We start from the raw sequence: 10,235 nt of genomic DNA, 5'->3' as shown, positions 1-10,235 counted from the left end.
GTGGTTCTCTAACCATGTACCTGTGGGGGAGGGTCAGAGGACTGACAGAGCTTAATTCCACACATGGGGGACCTAACTCAGCAAGGCTGCAGCAACCGTTTCAGGTCTACTCTATGCAAGTACCAGGGAGCCTGGTGCTATCTCCTGGGTACCTTGGGGCCGATGACTTGGCTCTATGACACCTCCTAGAAAATGCATTACTAGATTAAACGGAGTGTTTCAAGAAACGCCCTCCTTGCCTGGGGATGCTAATTAGAGACGGTTGTTGTCAAAAAAAGTGCTGAGTCCCCAGGACGATGGCCCACTATAAAGGACAAGCCAAAGTGACATCAAAAGTGCGTGAGAAGCTAAATGATAAAGGGACAGAGAGGAATCAGAGCAACGTGAGGTTTCCTGTTGGGGGAGCAGGTCAGGTGCGCATGGAGCCACGAGACAGCACATCTTCAGAAAGCGACCTAGACACTCAGCTGTTGAGTGTCTGCTGGGGAGTGGCCGCATGGGAAGGTTCCAGCACATTCACTGCTGAGCCTAACTAGGACATGCCACCCATCCCCCAGTGCAGGACCCACCCTAAGTGTCCTGCGAAACTCAGAAGAGCAGGCTCTTCAAAAGGCTCTGTCTTTAGAGGCTGTTTTCACAATTAACCGAAAGCAATTACCAGACTGCAGGGTCATATTACAAGAACAAAAATATGCTTTTCTCCACAGAAAGCCTGCCTTGTCTTTCTGCACAAGTGGCCCTGTCAGGTAAGTGACTTTCTTCCCTGATGTTGGCTTCCCCCAGGATGCTGGACCCCGCCATAGAAGTCCCCACCACAGGCACAATCTCAGAACTTCTTCAGGTATTCTGTGTGGACGAGGTATGGATGTGTGTTAGTGTATGTACTATGTGAGTGCATGGTGTATGTGTAAATAGATGCGGTGTGGGCGTGTCTCTGGGCATGACTGTGAGTGGGTGATGTGTGAACGTATAATCTGTGTCTGCTCGTGCTGTGTGTATGGTATGTAAGCACAAGAATATGTAAATCTATGCGTGCTGTATGAATACCTGTGTGCAGTGTGCGTGTGTGTGTGCGTGTGTGTGTGTGTTCCCTGGGCCTGGTACATGTGTGATCTGTGCTGGCACCTTCCAGAGTGCAGGAGGAGCCAGCATTCTGCACATTGCACTCTTACTATCTTCAAAGTGTCATAAGTCACCCAGGCCCGGGTCCTGCCCAGAGATGTCCCCAAGGGTCCTGCGCCTCAGAGGTGAGGTGCTTCCTCTTCTTTCCCTGAGACAAGGGTGGGAAGCTGAGGGAATAATCCTAAGAACTCCACGTCTCCCTCTTCCTCTGCCCATAGTGGGAAGGAGACAGAGAAGGTAGGCAGCTGAGCTGGATGCCTTCACTAATATCTGGTCTAGGGCATAGCAGGGGCGTCTTATGGCTGGGAGAGTCCACTCTGCCTGAACCTCCACTCTCCCCTGCCTGCTCAGCTAGCCGGCAGCTCATTCCCCATGTATTCCTGCACTAGTCCCTCTACCTTCCTGGCCTTGGGCTCTACTTGTGGCCTCAGAGCCCCTTGAGCTCTCCCAGCCTTTGCCCAATGCGAAGACCAGAGGGATCAGCGTCCAGCAGGGCCTCTGCCCGTTCTTTCCTGTGTGGCCGTACTGGGGAGGCTTGCTCACCAGGGAATCTTGCCACAATGCAAGCGTTTCCTCCCAAGGCTTGCCTACCTAAACCTTAGGATCCAGCACACCTTGCTCCTCATCTCTGACCACTGCAAGTGGACTTCGCATCGAGCTGGACATCCCCACATACAACTTTCCCTGTCTTTCTTAGGTTTCTGTGCCTGTTTTGGTTCCCTTAAACCCCGTTCCCCATCTGAGCCCATCTCATTTTCATCAAGATCAAGAGATCTCCTCAGAGTCACTGTGGTCAGGGCTAAGGCCCTCCCACACTGATTTAGTAGATCAGTCTGCTCTGAGTATGATCATCATGTCTGGCCCTGAACTTGGGCCTGAGCCCTGTCCTCTACCTCTCCAGCCCTCTTGATCTCCTCTCCCAATCCCAAGGTTCCCAGGTGCTGTCTGACAGGATTCTACAAAGCTCAGTGTGCTGAAATAGTGTAGGTACCTTTTAGATGTGCACCAAGTGTGGGATGCGGCGACCCGGGATTGCCTGCCTCCTAGGCCTTCTCTGTGCTCTACGGTCCAGCCTCCCTTGGGCCAAACCATCTTGTCCTGCCACAAGGAATAAAATTCCTCCATTTAAGACAACAGGGAAATTCAATTAAAACCATAGGACCTCAGTATTTGTCTATGTAAAGCAATTTTGGCTGCTCTGTTTTCCTTGCCTGTGAGAGTCCACAGAACTAGAATGTCAGTTGTTTCCCTAGAGGAAAGACAGCCTCTTCCCCAGAGGCACACCACTGTGGCTTCAGATTAAAGCTTCTCCCCACCAGCCCCGAGGCAGAGATCCCATCAGCAGCTAAAGATACTGGATTGAATCATGTGAAATCTTCATTTTGTTTGTCAAAGATAGCAAAATAACAATATCACAACATTCAACATAAAAATATGCAGCTACCTAGATAATGAATTAATTTGAGTTATTTTGCAGAAATAATTTCTATGACTAAACAAAGAGAATTTTATCAATAAGGTGAATTATTCTTTAGCATTGTCAGTATAAGCCATAGGATATGAGGTCATTTAATTACCCCCAAAACTGGCATGTTACAGGTGCCTGATTCTATTTCACTCCAAGCACTGCAGTTCCAGGGGAATCTCTGAGCCGAGGAGTCGGACTAAAGCAGAAGCCTGTTGTGGGATTTCTACCCCAGCCGAGCTTCATGAGACAGAGCGAGAAGTCAGATAGGGACTGTGGATCCTCCGGTTCCCAGGGTCAGGGAGGGGAAACAACAGCTCCGCACAGTTGCAGCATCTGTCAGTCCCACCCAGCAACGTCCAAGTACTTTACATATATACCCCTGCATTTCTACATGTCCCAGCTCAACCAACCATAGCTGGAAACTGCTCCAGACACCACCGCGTCTGCGCAGAGCATACACAGACCTTTTCCTCGTCATCCCCTCAGTAACACAGAGTAACATCTGCTCAGACAGTATTCTCTCGGGTACTGTTAGTCAAGCAGAGAGGGTTTAAAATATGACGGGCTTGCGTCGGTTATAAGCCAATGCTGTGCCATTTTACCTAAGAAACTCGAACATCCACAGACCTTAGTTTCTATAGGCAGGGTGTGGTGGTGTCTTGGTTTCCACCAGCAGTGTGGGGAGGGGAGAGAGGTCCTGGGACCCCTTCCCACAGATACTGAGAGAGGGAAAGGGGCAAGGGTGACTGAGCAAGATCTCATCCTTTCTATGTCTATTTAAAAGTTGTATGTTCAAAGCATGTTAAAAGTATGTTGAAAGCATGAATCTCCTCAAGCTGTGTACTCTCTTGAGTGTTTCCCGCCCACCCTTGCTCATTGTCTCTGGCATCACTCAAAGGGTCCAGCCTTGGATTCGTCCAGGGCTCATTCATTTCCTGACTGGTCTTGCTTTCAGGATAGCATGGAGCTTCTGTGCCTCAGTAGGTGCTGGTCACAGAGGCTGAGGGGGCAGCAGCTGTGGGCTCTGAAGCTAACGCGCTTCTTTTCCTTCTGAACTTGGCGTCTTCGCTCAGAGCCTATTTATTTAAGTGATGAGTGCTCAGAGTGTTCGCAGCCAGGTTCCAAGCCAAGAACCAGAAATCTGCAAGTTTATAGGAAGCTGTCATGTTTTTTAAGCACTCACTTGCAGGCCCCAGACAAGGAGAGTGCCGGGAAAGAGCTTGGAGCGTCCTTAGGAGACTTCATTCTAGATGCTATAGAAAGAGCTAGACAATTTCGTGACTTTGGAGTTCTAGTTCTAGCGTTGTGTGTGATCAGTGCAGGAAGATGCTGTGGAAAGGACCTTCCTCGGAGGCTATGGGATGGGGCTGAAGATGCTGGGGGTAGCTTTCAATAGAACACACCCGCTAGGACCTGTTAAAAGCAAAGCAAGTCCAAGAACATGTCTGAGGATTTTGGCTGGATGGCTGAGCAACAGGAAAGGAGGCGCAGGAGTAGACGTGTCCACAGGAGTCACTAAGCACCCTTGAGATGACCTTGGAGCCTGTCTCTGCAGAATGTCTTTATGTGCTGTCTCCCACACCCACGAGGGCCTTCTGCTTCTTCTGGGCCTTGTTTATATCTGGCGTCTGGCTCTGCACCTCTGCTGGGGTCCTCCAAAGAGAAGTCTCATGGCACCGTCCCTGTGGACGTTGCCCCAGATGCCCGTCGTTTCTGTGCCTTTAGCTGCTGCTTCTCTCTGCTCTGTCCTCCCTCGTGTCCTACTTTGGCTTCCAGAGCCCTGCCCAGGGCCTCTGCTTGTCCACATTAGTGGGAGATTAATAGACAGGAACAAAAACAAGAAAATCATGTTTGATATGTTGGGCTCCAAGCGTGTGGGGGGCATCCAAACAGATACTTTCACTGGGTAGATGGGAGAAAGTGGGGGGGAGGGCAGAAAGAAAAATAGAGTGACGATCCTCAGAAAAGTACAAATAGGAAAGAAAAACGCTGAAAATTGAGCTCTTAGCATGCCAGAGAGATGAATGAAGCCAGAGGAGCGAGGCGCAGGACGTTGGGTGGGGCTAAGAAGAAACACCATGGGAAAAGGCACTTCCAGGAGACCCCTGGATAAGAAACGCATCTCTCTGTGCACAATGGCCACACAGAATTTTGTGTCGACTGTAAAGCATCCTAATACTTAAGAGCCTGCCTGGGTCACACTTATAGGCAGTCAACAATCAATAAAGTTCCATTGCTGTGTGGATGAACACCTTTAGCAGTAGGGATGGGCTTAACTTGATGTGAAAATCCATTGCTGCTTCCACTGGGAGCTGAAAGCCAAATGCATCAAGTAGGTGAAGCAGAGCACACAGCTTCTAAGAGACGCCTGGGTCAGACAGGAGCTGCGGCAGGTGGTCTTGGGGTCGGCTGATGGAGAGCCCTGGTGGAAGAGGCCTCCAAGTCCTGAGCACCGGCAGAAAGTAAGGCTGGGGACAAGCAACCTAGTGCCGGAAAGCGCATTGTGATCTGAAGCAGGTTTAATAGACCTCCAGGGCTTCACAGTATGGGGAACAGGGGTTTGGGCCATTATTTGAGTTTCTATGCTCAAATGGGGGTGCTGCACTTTCTCAAAACCCTGAAGATAGGCAGCTTTACATGCTTAGAAGACAGGGGAAGAATTCTTCTCTCCTCTGTCAACCTTTGGTGACCTCTGGCTTTTCTTGGCATGGCCATGTCACCCAAACTCCTCCTTGGCTTTGTCACTTCCTCCTCTTCCACCATGATCCTCTCTCCTTTCATCTTTCTTTCTTTTTCTTTTTTTTCTTTTTTTTTTTTTTTTTTTTTTTTTTTTTTTTTTTTTTTTTTTTTTTTTTTTTTGGATTTTTCGAGACAGGGTTTCTCCGTGGCTTTTGGTTCCTGTCCTGGAACTAGCTCTTCTAGACCAGGCTGGCCTCGAACTCACAGAGATCTGCCTGCCTCTGCCTCCCGAGTGCTGGGATTAAAGGCGTGTGCCTGGCTCCTTTCATCTTTCTTTATGACATTAGTGATGATGTTCAGGATCCTTTGGAAGATCCTAGACAATCTACTACTTCAAGATTCTCAACTCAGCCACCTTTATAAAACCCGATTGGAAATAAGAATTAGGACCGGGGTGTCTTTGGGGCCATTACTCAGCCTGTCTCGGGCAAGGACACAGTCAGCTGGGTTTGTGTTGATTTCCCTTCCTAGAAGAGGAGGCCAGAACGGGCTGAGAAGATCCAGAGTAGAGCCAACATCATCACTAGAATTGTAGGCGGTGACATCAGCCTTGAGACCAAATCCCCTGCACAGTGCCCTACGTGACATCGCCTGACCCTTGACTGCCGCAGCTGTCGGGCGGTTTGTTTCCTTTCTGTGCTGTCAGTTTGGAAATCAGCTGGACGGCTTCAGGGAAGTGTTGCCCTCCAGCCTGTCCACTGTGTCAGGAACTGTGTGGGGCAAAAGAGTCAATGACAGGAACAGTTTGAGGGAATAACATCTCTGTTCTTGATGTTCACAGAACTGGAAGTCATCCTGAGATGAGGTGAATAGGATCAGATGTAGTATCGGATGGTTCCCTTGCTAAGAGAAGGCACCCACCAGTCTGGGAATACCTATCAACCACCTGTATAAAATATCCCTACCGCCAAATCAGCTTCCTGGCAAGACGGACCCTTGAGAGTCCTCCATATTCCAGTCTAGTTGGATTTTGAATAAAATCACCTTTCTTCTTCAACACCTTGCCGCTACCTTTTCTTAATTTAAAAATTTTATTTATTTATCTTTATTTGTGTGTGTGTAATACCACAATGCATGTGGGTACCTGCAGAGCCTAGGGTTTGGATCTCCTGTATCTGGAGGTACAGGCTGCTGTGAGCCACCAGATGTGGGTGCTAGGAATCAAACTCAGATCCTCGGGAAGAGCAGCAACTGCCATCTCTCCAGCCCCTCAGCACCGTGTATCCTGACTAGATCAGCCTGGAAGCAGTAAGCAGCCAGACTTGGACTGGATGGGGCAAGGATTCACATAGGAAATGCCGCCGGGGCTGGGTAGTCCTTGTTGTGTCTTAGGATTGCGGGGACAGAGCCCCACCACACAGGTTAACAGGAGCAGGAAGTAGCAGTTAGTTTTATCATCTAAAGGATACTGAGCTAGTCAGCCCTAACGGTGGGTTCGAGTGTGTCTGCTAGGATTATGGGAGAAGGAGACAGAAATGGCTTCTTAACTCTGAACTGCTTTGGGAGATTAGGCCTTTTGTGCCTCGCACTCAGCACGAGGCACTGAGTGGAGAGGCAGAAGATATGAACTCAAAATGGTTTGAGGGCTTTGATGTAGTTGAAAAGGTAGAGTATTTGCCTAGCATACAAAAATGGCCCCAAGTCTTTCTCTCTCATACACATACACCTGTTGAAAATCTGAGTCACAAAAACTTGAGTAACATGCTTACACATAGGCCCTGAAATGGGTGATCTGGAGCCCAACAGAAGGCAGGATGGCCATGGCAAGCCTGCTTTCCTATGCCCATGTGGCCTGGACTCACCAGGTGTCTTCCCAATGTCTCTGCCCAGGCAATGTTACAGGCCACGATTCTCTCTTGGCAAACTTAGCAGGTGTTGCCTGCAGCCACTAAGCGCCCAGGTCACTCTTGGTTAAAGCCCAGAGCAGAAGATTGCTAACTCAAGTTCTCAGAGCTGGGATTTAGGCCCTAGCTCTCACAGCTTGAAGCTGTAGGTCGGGTCTGCCGGTCCAGCCCTTTGGCCTCAGACACTCAAGGGCTGGGGACTTCCAGCACCAAAGAGCTTCCTCTCTCCTGCTCATGATTTCCACCTGGGTGGAACGGACAGCCCTCAGCCAGCTGATTGGTGACAGCAGAGACACTGACTCAGCTGTCACCAGGCAATGTCTCATGCGCAGCCTAGGCGTCCGCCTGGAGGATTCCAGCTGATAAATGACAGCTGCCAGATGCCTGGGGTGGATCAGGGGCCCCAACAAGCCCACCCCTCACCCCAGCAAAGGCTAGAAAGAAGTTACACAGCTCCAGTCTCTGCCCAGAAAAGGATCTCCACTATCAGCCATATGAGAATCTCAGGCTGGAGAAATGGCTCAGTGGTAGGAATGCTGGCTACAGTTCAAGAGGACCTGGGTTTGCTTGCCAGCTTCCACAGGCCACTCACAACTGTCTTTAACTCCAGTCCCAGGGGACCCAGCGCTCTCTTCTGGCCTCCAGGAGCAATGCATGCACATGGTGCACAGACACACATGCAGACAAAACCCCCATACATGTAAATATTGTGTGTGTGTGTGTGTGTGTGTGTGTGTGTGTGTGTGTGTTCAGGATCAAAACCTCAAAATATAAAAACATTCTTAGCTGATCTACACAACACAAACAAAGGAGGGTGGGTTTGGTCAGCCCGCCACATTTTCCAACCCCTGCTCAGTTTTATCACAGTGCAAGGATCCCAGAGTAATGACTTTTCTGTGGGTCAGGTACCCTTAGGTCCACGACAAAGTCCCCACCCCTCCCCACCAGGCATGCTCAGATTCTTCTTAGAAGTCTCTTATTCTTTTCTTTCTTTCCCTTCCTTTACCTCTCTTGCCCTTTCTCCTTAATGTTTCAAATCTGTGCTCACTTCCCTTTGCCCCATCTTCCTGGAATTCAGTTGAGTTGACTTCCTGGAGACCGGCCTGTTTGGGAGAAGCTTGCCTTTCCCTTTGTGCTCCAAAGTCCTCTCTCTTATCAGTGAGCACCAGGCTCATTATAAAAGCCTTTTTGCAATTCTCCCACTCTGCTGAGGGTGTCCCACTGGGTCCTTTTGAGTCTGAAGGGTTAAACTGGAGGGCTCCGAGGTGGAAGGTATAGGGGAATATTGGTATTAGGCCCATGGCCAAATGAAATGCCTCGGAAGGTTTGGTCTGTGTGATGCCCGGGGAAACATAAACTGATGTGAATAGCCAAGAAGGTACTAGACACTAGATGGTGACAAGACGAGGCCCTAGAGTTCTAGGAGTGGGGGTAATGCAAGGATTTTGTCAAGCCTATTGCTTGATAACCTTGTCTTCCCCAATGTGGGCCCTGAGCCGTCAGGCGATTCCACCTCCACTCTGCATGGTTCAAGCCACAGTCCGGGCTGCAATGTGCGGCCAGTTTTCATTCCCCCTAACAGATATGGTCTGTTAAGTTGCCATGAACACCACATTAGTGAATATGACACACTTACTCCTGGGGGAGACCCAGAGATAAATTCCTGTGAGCAGTCACATTTCGTTACCAACCCATCTTTGTGTGATCTTGCTGTCCTCTCCCTTCTGTTTAAGACAACAGACAAGCCGGGCGATGGTGGCGCACGCCTTTAATCCCAGCACTCGGGAGGCAGAGGCAGGCAGATCTCTGTGAGTTCGAGACCAGCCTGGTCTACAGAGCTAGTGGCAGGACAGGCTCCAAAGCCACAGAGAAACTCTGTCTCGAAAAACCAAAAAAAAAAAAAAAAAAGACAACGGACACTGATGGCCCATTCACTTCAGACTCCGCACTGTAACACATGGCTGGTGGAAGCTCACCCGACACAAGACATGCTTATTAAGAGTCCCACAGAACTTAGCGTTCTGTGTTTGGAGGAAGCATTTACGACAGCAACCCATGGAGCAAAAGCATAACAATTGCTAGGGAGGGAAGACAAGCTGTTGCTACAGAGCCTGCGAAAGTTTGAGAGCTGAACCAGAGGGCAGGTCACCACTGCCCCGCCTCCGCCGGGAGTCTGTGCATCAAAGGAGACAACGCTCACTGTGCTGTGTTCTGAGTGACCACGAGAGTATATGAACATTGACTTTTGACTTATAGAAAAGTTTCGGTGCTTTCTGAATTTGCCGACCCAGATCTTGCCAGTCATGAAGACTGACTACGTATTTAACCCTATTTCGATCAACAGCCTACTCTGGCGTCACCATAGTGACCTCCGAGTCTCTTCATGTCTAGCCCTCATGTCCACGTGGCAGAACCCTTTGAAGTGTGTTTGATGTACATCTGCTTACATCCAGGTCCTTCTTGGGGGAATTTGCCTCCTCGTTCCTATTAAACAGCTCTCGATTGCCAGGTTAGAGGAAAGACAGGTGATTAAAGCCACGGTTTGATTTCCAGCCTTCTAGGGAGAGAGAGTGAGGGAGTGCAGTGAGTGTTCTCTGCAGGGGGCATTGCCAAGCGTTTGGGGGAGCAGCTCTCTTCTGCCTCTGTCTGTCAAAGCTGCTCAGCATTTGCTGAGCATGGCACGGCCCTACTGCTGGGGTGATGCGCTGACCTTGGCCACTGCGGTCACCCTTCCCCTTCATGGATGGGGACACAGAGCTCTGCCAAACGCAGTCCTTTGCAGAGACCAAGCACACTTATCTTCACGCTTTTTTTGAGTTAAGATCTCACACAGTTCTGGCTAGCTCTGAACTTAATATGTAGCTGAAGCTGGCCTGGCCTTGAGATCCTGACCCTCTGCACATTCATACCACAAGGACACCTGCTCAGCTATGTTCATAGCAGCCTTATTCATAATAGCCAGAACCTGGAAACAACCTAGATGCCCCTCACCCAAAGAATGGAGAAAGAAAATGTGGTACATCTACACATCTCAGTGGTAAAAAACAGTGGCATCTTGAAAT

The sequence above is a fragment of the Alexandromys fortis genome, unplaced genomic scaffold (assembly GCF_014885135.2).
Source record: "Alexandromys fortis isolate MF-2015 unplaced genomic scaffold, M_Fortis_MF-2015_v1.1 scaffold_12, whole genome shotgun sequence".
Taxonomy (NCBI): domain Eukaryota; kingdom Metazoa; phylum Chordata; class Mammalia; order Rodentia; family Cricetidae; genus Alexandromys; species Alexandromys fortis.
Note: the sequence above shows the minus strand (reverse complement) of the source record.